At 39.2% G+C, this 12,066-nt stretch overlaps 1 long non-coding RNA gene across 1 annotated transcript; it reads right to left on the bottom strand.

Moving 5' to 3' along the window:
• Positions 1-8,620: 8,620 nt before the first annotated feature.
• On the bottom strand, positions 8,621-10,165 carry LOC107275359 (uncharacterized). The gene is made up of 3 exons (XR_001545322.2): positions 9,949-10,165; positions 9,137-9,276; positions 8,621-9,054 (listed from the first exon to the last, which is right to left on the bottom strand). It is a non-coding gene; the product is annotated as an uncharacterized lncRNA (long non-coding RNA).
• Positions 10,166-12,066: the final 1,901 nt, after the last annotated feature.

The following is a 12,066-nucleotide window of genomic DNA, read 5'->3' as shown; positions in this document are numbered from 1 at the left end:
GTGCGTTTGAGGTAGGTGTAGAGGTGGTGACAGCCCTCGAGATCACTTAAGTCCTCCATGTCCGGGTACGTAGTAGAGCGACATCTGGGAACAGCGGGTTGCCAGTGCCTGAAGAATTGTATTAGGATTAAAGTTAAGCTTTCCTAGACATTGTTTCTCACTATAAAATCGTCTCTATCCTGGACTATCATTTGCTTGGTGTCCTTGGATGAACCAGAGGAAGATTTGACTACACACGTTCTCTTGGATTCAATATCTTTAGAATACTCTGTAGGGGAAGTACTACATCGGTATATCCGTAGGCTTGCAGATTTTATATGTGGCCGTAAGAAATACAATCAGCTGCTCTGCCTCTGTAGGAGACAGGGATGTCATTTCAAGAATTTAAACAAATATAAGGTTCAATGTGTAATTTTTCCACTCAATGGCATATGGGCCTAGGACTGCGGGTTGATTCCTAGAAACCTTAAGGGTATTTCTGCATATTCGCAATTTACTCTCAGGTAAAGTGAAATAAAGGCATATACTTACTTTTTACCAAATTTCTCTAAAACTAATATCTTCAAAATAATTAGTTTTATGTACGCTGAACCTTAAAAGTTTATATAAAAGTCATCTCAACTCCATTTTAAGTAAACTCAAGTTATGTAGAATCACCAAAACATAATACTTCCAAGTTATAAAATAAAAATATATGCTTACTGTATAATAATAGCCCCTAAATATTTATGTAAATATTCATCTTCATCCACCAACTTAGAAGAACTTAGCTCATGTAATAATCTCTAGGTTGATAGGTTAAGTCACTAATATAGAACACTTCTAGATTACAAAAATATGAAGTAAAGTAATAAATGCTCTAAACTTGTAAACTTCAAGTGGATTAATTAGAAATGATATTCATTTTACTCAAACTAATCAAGAGGTAACATGTTCTGGACATAAAACTCCAAAGACATATACATGTAGAACACTATATGCCTACAACACGTTATAACTTGTAAAATTCATAAAGAAATCATAATTACGCTAATTATTATGAAACCAAATGTGTTAATCTTAGAAAATACATCTATTCACCTCTGTGATGTCAAACCCAATAAAAATCACTCCACAAAAACATTTCATAATGTCACCTGAGTAAATACTACCTATACCAACGCAAACTTTGAAAATTCATAACTCTCAAATAGAAAGAGATAAAATGGAAATTCTTTCACCTAAATTCATTTTGGACCAGAACCTACCCACTGTGAATAAATCATGCATTTTAGAGCATTTTGGATTTTTACATGTTTTGGCATTTATCGTTACCGTTATTTCTTTTAGACGGCGGAATCGTTATCGGTGAGGTGATTGGACTTATAGCTGATCTCAGGGAGGTCTTATATCAGCCAAGGCAAGTTTTGCCCTTCCTTTGAACATATTGAATCTCATGTTTTCGGGCTAAGTGTTTTGATTGTAAAGTTGCACGCGTATTTCTAACTATCGGTACTTTCAGAACTTACTTACTGTTTTAAAGTTGTACCTTAAAAGATGCATAACTCAACTTTTGAAAATCACTCCCTTACTGTTCTGAACCTTAGGATTAATTAGAGTACTTCATTTGTGCTCATATGACTATATTATGGTTTTATAAAGTGCAACTGCTTAGCCTTACTTAGTGATAAATAAGAACATGGTTATGGGTCACTTACTATACTTTTTGAAAACCCTTTTTGAACATTATGGACAAAGGTGAATCTTTGATTATTTTTGAAATAAAATGAGATAAAATGTGATTTTGGACTTGGGCGACAAGTGGTATGCATATGGTAGTAGTTGCATACTGATAGGAGGAGTGTTCGCCTGAGTCGATTAAGGACCGAACATGATATCACCCATTATGTTTCCCATACATCCACATGTGCTTTTTATTGGGGGGGGCGGGGGGGGGGGCTTGGCTGATTAAACTACTTAGAACTAGCCTTGTATTATGGTAGGCTGGTGTGTATGAGTTAGTCGATAATTCTGAGGAGTTAGTCGATAACTCAGAGGAACTACCCATGTGTGTGTGTGTGTTGAATTTCAGAGCTAGCGAATATTACTAGCCGTGTGTAATTTCCGTGAGGGGATGAGTCCACCTCACAGCATGGGCGTTTCAGTCTGTCCAATACAACGGTATTGTGCCACGTGGTGGAGTCCGTTCGATGTTCGTCACCACGGCGTTAAGTTTAAAGCGTGGGCTCGCCATAACGGTTCTAGCCATATTCCAAGTATGCCTAGGATGGAGGAACACGTATCGTGCTAGTGCAAGGCTAAACTCTAAGTAGGGTAAAGGCTTTGTTATGACCTCTAGACCATATTCACCGTGTAGAATGTGGTAGAGTCTTGCAAACTCAAAACAAAGTAGAGTGTTCATATCATGTGGGTAAAGCTGTACAAACTCTGCAGAGTTCTAAAAACTAATCGATAAGCCATGCTCACGGTCATGAGCAACATGATGATGTGCTATGGGTATAATCTTGTGTTTTTCTAAATGCTTTTAAAACTAAATGTTTTGAGATGATGATGAGATTGGTATATGTGATATGATTGCCTTACTTCCCGTTGAGTTGTAAGGGAATGATGTCTATCTATTTATGTTGATATCATGCCATGATTAATATGCTTTACATTTTGCTAAAGTGTTTTGCTTAAATTACATTGCAAATGGATTGTGAACTAAAATTTGCTTAATGCTAAAAATTGAGACCACACATAACCTTTCTTTGACTTAGAGCTTTCATGTATGTAGGTTTAATAGTGCTCTTGCCAGCACATTAATTTGATTAATGTACTGAGTCTTGCCATGTTTTGTCTATTTTATGTTTTGCAGGAAACAGACTTAGTTTAATCTGAGTAATGCGGGTTTCGACTGCTTCTTCTAGGATTTGAACTTAATAAACCCCTAGTCGGTGTGCTTGTGTTTGGATAGTCAAGCTTCTGCTGTTCTCTGATATATCTATTTTTTGGCTAGTCGGCCCATGTATCGATTAAGTAGTTGTAATCTGAATTTTATTAACCTTAGATGTATTTTGCTATGTATATTCATGCTTAAGATGAAAGTGTGAATCTAGTGCACATCCTGGGAACTAGATTCACATGAGTATGAGTTAATAATATTTGAGATGATGTAGATCATTAGCCATTTTGTCAAGTCTCTTGAATGTGTAACACATCTGGTCGCCGCCTTCGAGTGGTTTGACGGGCACATCTCAGGCTGAAATTGACTGGCAGGCTAAAGGCCCATCAATGTCTCCAATATTCTTCTCTCGAGGCATTGGATATTTTATTATGTTTGTTTGATGACATGAATTATTCACTTCATCTCTCAAATATAATGGAAGGTCTAGAGAGCCTACGATAGACAGATTCTGAGTGTCAACTTGTTCGATCAATTTCCGAGAACCATAGGAAAGGTTATCTTCTTAGCTTTCCATCCATATAAAGAACGCCCCAATCCGAGCACGTATGCAACCTGGACGCCCGTTTTAGTGTAAATCGATACTTAACTCCGAAACGTACTCGAAGTCGACTTGGTTTGTGCCTCCACCTTATCTTGGACGTACTCGCTCATCCTCCACGCCTCTAAATCCCTCTCTAAGTGTCTGCTTGTCCTCTCCATTGTTCCTAATCATAATATAATTATTATGTAGCAATCTATTCTGAAAATCATATAAAGAAGAACTTAGGAACGGGGCTCACATCTAAATTTAATTGTTGTGCACGAGCTCTTGTGATTGGACCATGAATGACCAATGAAGGATTGTTGTGTATATCCGAACGAGTGATGTCCGCATTAGGAGGGATATTTATAGGCCATGGGGTACCTTGAGAGTGCGGAGATGCTCAAGGTATCCAATGAGCATATTCCGTCTTGCTTCACCTCCTTGTGCCAAGTGTCCAACGACGGTTTCTTCAGGTGGAACCGGTCATAACCACCTTAGGACACTGATGACTACCAGCTGGTAAAAAACTGGGTGATTAAGCTAGCTGCTGGTTTGGTCGAACCAGGGGTTCGGCCGAACCCTGGCCTGGCCCAAACAACCCACAACTCAGCAGGTGCACTCCTCATTGATTCCTTAGCCCAGTAGTATAGTGGTTGGGCCCAATTAATATTATTTCAATGGGTTTAGAGGCCCATCCACCCGTAAGTCTGCCTGTCGACAGATTTTGATTAATTGTTCTTTGATGTTCCGTCGATTCTCCTCCATTTATGAATGGCTTTCCTGTATATATGTTAGTACCATAGCACATAGTGTAAGTAGATATTTTATTTGAAAATTATGCATTGCAAGCATAGCTAGTATTCATTAATTGTGTAATATTGACAGTCAAAATTGGTCGATAACGACTGTCAACAACGACGACTTGGGAGCTTGGGAGATCTGCTCAGCTCCTATGCAAGTCAAAGGCCTGCCTAGTGCACTTGTAGGGCGTGCAAGCTAGTTTGATCCTGCAACCACAAGAAACAAGGAGTCACACTACAACAAAACCTGCCTATTGCATCACAAACTTGCAACACAACCAGATACATGTTACAGCGAAAAGATCAGTAACACCAAACCATGTCTTACAAGGTCACTTGTAACACGTAATTAGTGGGTGTGCAGAACTAGATGCTCTAACACAAGCATGCAACACATAAGCTGTCACTCTGCAACACAAAATGACAATTACAATTTACAAACCACGTCTAAATCTATGATTGCTTGGACAGAAGAAAACATTATTAACATTATGGATTCTTTTTAGAGTACCTCAACTTTATTTTGGATCATCCATTGATTAGGAATTGATCCAATAGCTGATACTCCTCGATTCTAATATTCTATTAGAGGTATGAACATAATAATAAAATAGATAATATTTTTTATGTCATTAAAAGCCACTTTGTTAACAAGGTAAGTAATTAATAATATAAGTTAACATGCTATATTATATAATTTTATAAATTCGAATTATGCCATACAAAATTTATATATGTAAAATTTTATTGACCATTTTATTTGAGACCTATTTAAATTCCATGTTAATAACCTACATAAGAAATTTTAAATTTGACTGCAGAATATCAACACCCCATAGGTTTTTTTAATATTACAACAGATATTTGCAGTTTCCAGGATATTTGAGTAATTTAATTTTGAAACATATATATAAAAAATGAAACTTCTGCATCTTTAAATTGGTTTTATGAAAAACTGAACTGAATTAACAATGCATTAAATTGTTGCTCTGTTAGTTGAAGACCATGAAAGCCTACACATCTCCTGAACAAGGACGAAGAGTCCCATTTGACTGTGGTAGACTGCATGCTTTCTTAGCCAGTGTATTTCACACGCATGCAAAGATCATTAGCATCTCAAAACGACGATCTGAAAAACTAAAAAAATATATGCATTGGTTTACTACGAGTAAATTCTACAATCAGGAAAACCACAACATTGCGTTAGATAAGATTAAACAAATGCTTCCATGACAAAGATCAGCCCTTCAAAATAAAGCCAAATAAGTGATATTCCCCGGGTTTCTCAATTAGAAAATAATGCTCTAGTACAAGATTTTTCTGAGGAGAAAATTAAACATGCGATTTTTAAAATGGAACATAATAAAGCTCCGGGTCTGAATGAATTTCCAGCTGAGTTTTATCAGGTTTTCTGGAATGTTATTAAGCCTGATTTGATTGATTTATTTAATGATTTTCATAGTGGTAATTTACCTCTTTACTCTCTTAACTTTGTTACTATTATTTTACTGCCCAAGTGTAAAGAGGCTTTGAAAATTCAACAGTATAGGCATATTTGTTTACTTAATGTCAGTTTCAAAAATTTTACTAAAGTTGCTACAAATAGAATTTCTGGAGTGGCTCAAAAGGTTATTAGTCCCACACAGACGGCTTTTGTACCTGGGAGAAATATTATGGAGGGTGTTATTATTCTTCATGAAACGATACATGAATTGCACCAAAAAAAAAAAGAGTGGTGTACTCTTTAAGATTGATTTTGAGAAAGCCTATGACAAAGTAAAATGGTCTTTTGTTCAACCAACTTTGAGAATAAAGGGTTTCTCAATAAAATGGTGTGATTCGATTGCGTCTTTTATCCAAGGTGGACATGTTGGCATTAAAGTGAATGACCAAGTGGGATCAAATTTCCAAATATATAAGGGTTTAAGGCAAGGGGACCCGTTATCTCCAATTCTTTTTAATATAGTTGTTGATATGCTACCTATGCTACCCGTTATCAAATTTCTGGAGTGGTCCAACATCTGGTCGATGATGGTTTATCTATCTTACAATATGCTGATGATACTATCAATTTTTTTAGAGCATGATTTACAAAAAGCTAAAATAATGAAATTGATCTTAACTGCTTTTGAAAAATTATCTGGCCTGAAGATAAATTTTCACAAGAGTAAATTATTTTGCTTTGGCCAAGCAGAGGAATGTCATGAGCAATATTCAAATTTTTTTGGTTGCAAACTAGGAGATTTTCCTGTTAGATATCTTGGCATCCCTATGCATTTTAAAAAGCTTACTAATAAAGATTGGTTAACAATTACCCCGCAAAAAAATATTGGTTAACAATTGAACAAAGAATTGAGAAAAAAAACTTAGTAGTTGGAACGGAAAGCATATGTCTGTAGGTGGGAGATTGGTTTTGATTAACTCTGTGTTATCAAGCTTAGTTATGTTTATGATTTTATTTTTTAAGATTCCTAAGGGGGTTCTTCGAAAAATAGATTATTATAGATCCTGTTTCTTTTGGCAAGATGATGAAAGATTGACAAGATGGGATATTATTTGCCAGCCTAAAGATCAAGGGGGACTTGGTGTTCATAATTTAGAAATCCAAAACCAGTGTTTACTAAGTAAGTGGTTGTTTAAATTAATAAATGAACAAAGCGTGTGGCAGGATCTTTTGAAAAGAAAATATCTTGGTACTAAATCTATAACTCAAGTTGAGAGGAAACAAGGGGATTCCTATTTTTGGTCAGGATTGATGAAAGTTAAAAATTATTTTCTAAATATGGGTTCCTGGTTTATTAACAATGGAGAACAAGTTAGATTCTGGGAGGATAAGTGGTTAGGTAATTCATCTTTAAAGGATAAATACCCATCATTATATTCCATAGTTTGAAGGAAAAACTCCTCAGTTGCAAGTTTTATGAGCATTGTTCCACTTAATGTCTCTTTTACAAGAGCATTAGTGGGTCAGAACTTGACTAGATGTCACAATTTGTGTGCTTCAATTGTGCATGTTAACTTAATAAAGGAGGATGATATATTTAGATGGAATCTTCATCAAAGTGGCAAATTTTCAGTTCGATCTATGTATTTGGCTCTAATTAATAATGGGTATATCGAGAGAAATAAGTTTATTTGGAAACTTACGATGCCGCTTAAGATTAAGATTTTTATGTGGTATCTCCTTTAAGGGGATTGTTTTACCAAAAGATAATTTGGCTACGAGGAATTGGCATGGTAGTTTGAGATGTTGTTTTTGTATGAAAAATGAATCGATTTACCATCTTTTCCTGGATTGCCATTTTGCCAGATTTCTTTCGAGATCTATACAATTCGCGTTTGGATTATATCCTCCACATAGTATATCTCATATGTTTGGGAATTGGCTTGTGGGTCTTAATAAAAAGATGGCAAAATTTGCTACAGGACACCCGAAAATCGTGTAATTGGATGTGAGACACCGCAAAATCTTGGCTTTGCCTACGGACACTACGAAAGTTGTGAAATTGGCTGTGAGACACCGAAGACAATATTTCATAATTTCCGAGACAAAAAAAAAGGTCGGATAATTTTCTAAAAGACCAATCTACCCCTGCGCAATTTGGCATGCCACGGCATGCAGGCATGGCGTGTGCGCGCCGCACACAGACGCGAATAGGGCCGTGCCTAGCGCGTTCCTGACGGGATCAAGCGAGCAGGACATTCCGCATATAGAGAAAATCTCTCGCTCGTCTTCTCCGCCTGCGCCATTACTGCCTTTGGCTGCTTCTTCCTCCTCGATCCTGCACGGAGACGATGCACCTGCTGTTATAATCCACTCAGATGCTAATTGATCTATGGCACCAGGAAATATTTGTCACCAAAGGACAACTTAATTAGTTGATTAACTGACGGCTGTGCAGAGAACGTGTCCTATAGCAAATTTTGCCTAAAAAGATCAAGGAACTTATTCTTGTTCGAGATTCCGCTGTATGTTGAGCTCTCTGGCTTAGTAGAAATAAAATTGTTTTCGATAGATCACCTTCAAAATCTTATTTGCAGGTTCTTTTCAGGGCAACATATTGGCTCCGGGAATGGGCTCAACTGCAAAGGCATGATGATCATATCAAGATAATAAAAGATGCGTGTCCTAAAAGTCGACGATCATGCAGCTCTTTGCCAACTTCGGGTGGAGATTCTCCAATAGAATTCAGTAGTTGTGGGGTCTTTACCTTGCTTGGTGTTTATTAGTTTGCTTTTACTTTTGATTTTCTTACTTTTACTACATACTCACTGTGTGAGTTTGCTTTTGTGTGAACTTTATAATAATTGGTTGTAGCTCTTGAGCAAAGGCCGGAATGCTTCATTCCATTATCTAAAAAAAATATCAGCCCTTCAATTCATTAGCACAGCCGCACAGGATGTCAGCAAATGATCTACAGAATTACAAGTTAAACCCAACAACCACTCAAGATACACTAGGTGACATGAAGCAATTGTGCACGCTAGATATTTTGGACCAAATTTATGTTAAAAAAGAACCTGACTATCCTGGTTGACCATGGACCAAAGATAGAATGTAATGCTACATTCAAAGTTCAATATTCACATAGTTCAGTCCAAACTTAAATTAAATAAGGGCACATCCCCAATAATAAAGCTTTAGACTAGTTTGCAAAACAGAATTCTCTAGTTAAAATTCAACATGGAGAGCATGTTCTGATCTGCAGAAAGAAGAAACCAACTCCAAGGCCTAATAAGCAGCCAGCCTTTCATCATTGCGGCCAGGATCACAGAAGATGCTTCTGAGTAATCAATTAATTAGGACAGCAGAGGAAACATCATAGGTAAAGAAAAGAAAATAAATCTGAAAGCAATAGGTCATACTTTGTTTGACTTCTCTTTCAGATTAGGTGTTCTGAACCAAGTGGTAGACGATTAAGCGGCTCAAAGACTTGCACCTCGTAGCCGATCAGGATTCACAAACAAGATTCAAAAGAAAAATGTGCTTCCGTGAAAGTTAGCACCTGTACAAGTGTGGTTCCATGTTCATTTGTATGTGCAAAACTAATTATGTTTTATCAAAGCATATACAGTGCAGCCATTGAAAATGCAAAGGGCAATCCCCAACCATGATACTGTACAAATTAATCTATAACATGAGATAAATGTATTTCTAATCAGAGTTGTTCCAACAAAAACGAAGAGAAATCCATGACTTGTAGCTAAATGGACTACATGATGGACGCACTAACAGCAATGGTGTGAACAGAAAGCAGTCAAAACGCAGAGTTGTTTATTTGCAACTAGAAAGGTTTTCTGCTGGATTATTTGAGGGGTTGAAATAAGTAAAAAAACATTGTAGATGCAGACTTGATCTCTGTAAAGAAAATGGATGTCAAATGGTGTTTTCATCTTACATTAATTGTGGGCAAGTTTTTATTCAACTTTGTTTTATCCCCCCATCTGACCAGCTTGGATCGTTGTGGTTAAAATATATACCACGAGTTAATAGGCAAGATTAACCATATGGAAGAAAGAAACAACCACACACGAACATCACAGTGCTTTCATGTCATACGCCATATTCACATATCAGCCACGGATTCAGTAATGAACAGAAATATCAGCCATGGGTTCAGTAAAGAACAGAATAGATGAAGGAAGCAAGGAGATCAAGGAAGTGGAGCCGTACTGACCATCTTGGGGGTGAGGGAGGGGGAACCGTTGAGGTCGACGTGAACGCCGAACGCGGCAGCCATGTCGGAGCACGTTCAGGTGCTGCGCTTAAGGGTATCCATAGGCGCCGCAGAGCTCCTGAGGATACAGCCCCGGCGGCAGCGGCGGGGGAACACACAGGCGGCGTGCCCGGGGGCATGGCTAGCGCGCGCGCACGCGGGCCTCCGCCTCCTCAATAGCGTTAAAACCAATCGGGTCACTAATCCCGACAATTAGCGTTAATCATGGTGATTAGTGAAAATGCTACGGTAATTTCGCAATAAAAAAAGAAAACAATTGATTTTGAAACTTTTCAAAATACGGTTTGAAAGTTTTTCGAAATATTGATTTGAAAGTTTTCAAATCCGAGTTACAAGTTTTTGTATTTTGAGTTCAAAGTTTTTGTATTTTGAGTTGAAAGTTTTCCAATTCGAGTTGAAAGTTTTCAAATCTCAGTTGAAAGTTTCAAATTTCAGTTGAAAGTTTTTAAAATTTAAGATGAAAAGTTGAAAGTTTTCAAAATTTCACTTCGAAAATTTCAAATTTTGAGTTGAAAGTTTTCAAATTTTGAGTTGAAAATTTTCAAATCTGAGTTGAATGTTTCAAATTTCATTTCAAAGTTTTTGAAAGTTGAGTTGAAAAAAGGAAAAAAACCGTGGCTGTAAAAAAAAGGAAAAAAAAAGAAAGAAACACATGTGGGCTTTTGGTAGTGTACATGGGCTTCCGTGGCCTTTTGGCGCCGCGTACACGCCAATTAGCATTCTCGGGAGCCAAGAGCCCAGGAAGGAGAAGGATTTGGAGCTGCCGCGCTAGGAGCCTGGGGGGTTGTTGGTAAGGAAGAAGATTTGGGTATTTGTGGGGAGGATTTGGCGCCTAGTGTCTGGTGAGGTCGAGATTTGGCGCCATAACCGGAGATTTGGCGCAAGATATTTGGCGCCTTGAGAAAATATTAGGTTTTAAGTCAAAAGGATAAAAGCTTGGTGCTTCGGCATGAGATATTTGGCGCCTTAGAAAAGATTTTGTTTTAAGTCAAAAGGAGAAAAGATTGTCGCTTCGTTTTCCAGAATAGATAGAAGCTGGAAAATAAATAAGTGGATCGCATTTTTAGGATTGTAAAATAAAGGTTTAGTAACTACTAAAAACAATTTTTCATTGCGCCACCCTATAATTTTCGTTGTCGGTTGTACGTGAAAATCACCAACAAAAACGTAAGGATGGATGGGGGGGCTACGGACTGTCAGCGAAAACTGATTTTCGATGGCGACCACGCTAAGAGATTCGCTATAAAAAAACTCTATTTTTCGAGGCGGACCTCGTAAGTGTCCACTAGCGTTTTCACTGGCTATACGTAAAGAGGACCACTGCAAAAAAAAATTAAGGCGAATAAAATCCACTGCATGCCCCAATCGCCTCCCTCAGTCTCTCCGCCACTCTCCCTTCTCCCTCGCATCTCTCCTTTTCCCTCCCTTCTCTACCGCCGCCACCTGCCGTCGCCACCCCACTGCCGCCTCATCGGCCAACAGGGAGGGCCTCGGGAGCGGATGCGGCTGCGGCAGGCCTTGGGAGGGCGGATCCGCCACTGCCATGCCTCGGGAGCGGCCCGGGAAAGAGGACGGCGGCGGCTCTATGCGTCAGCGGCGCAGGAGAGGGGGCGGCGGGGAGCAGATCCAATGCCTCCTACTCCCTCTCCACCGGTGGTGGCAGCAAAGAAGAGGGATGGTGGCTTTGCGCAGGCTACGACGGTGCTCGGGAGGATGGGGGTGCTCGGGAGAGGCGGATCCAGCGTCGACAGGCCTCGGGAGGGCGGATCCGACGCCGCCATGCCTCGGGAGCGACGCGGGGAATAGGGTGGCGGTGGCAGCGGCGGCTCTACGCGTCAGTGACGCAGGGGAGGGGGCGGCGGGGAGCAGATCCGATGCCTCCTCCTCCCTCTCCACCGGTGGTGGCAGCAAAGAAGAGGGATGGCAGCTTTGCGCAGGCGACGACAGTGCTCGGGATGACGGGGGTGCTCAGGAGAGGCGAATCCGGCATGGACGGGCCTCGGGAGGGTGGATCTAGCGCCGGCAGGCCTCGAAAGGGCGGATCAGCCACCTTCAGCC

This window comes from Oryza sativa, chromosome 4, assembly GCF_034140825.1.
Source record: "Oryza sativa Japonica Group chromosome 4, ASM3414082v1".
In the NCBI taxonomy this organism is placed as follows: Eukaryota; Viridiplantae; Streptophyta; class Magnoliopsida; order Poales; family Poaceae; genus Oryza; species Oryza sativa.
Note: the sequence above shows the minus strand (reverse complement) of the source record. Positions and strands in the feature narration are given on the sequence as shown.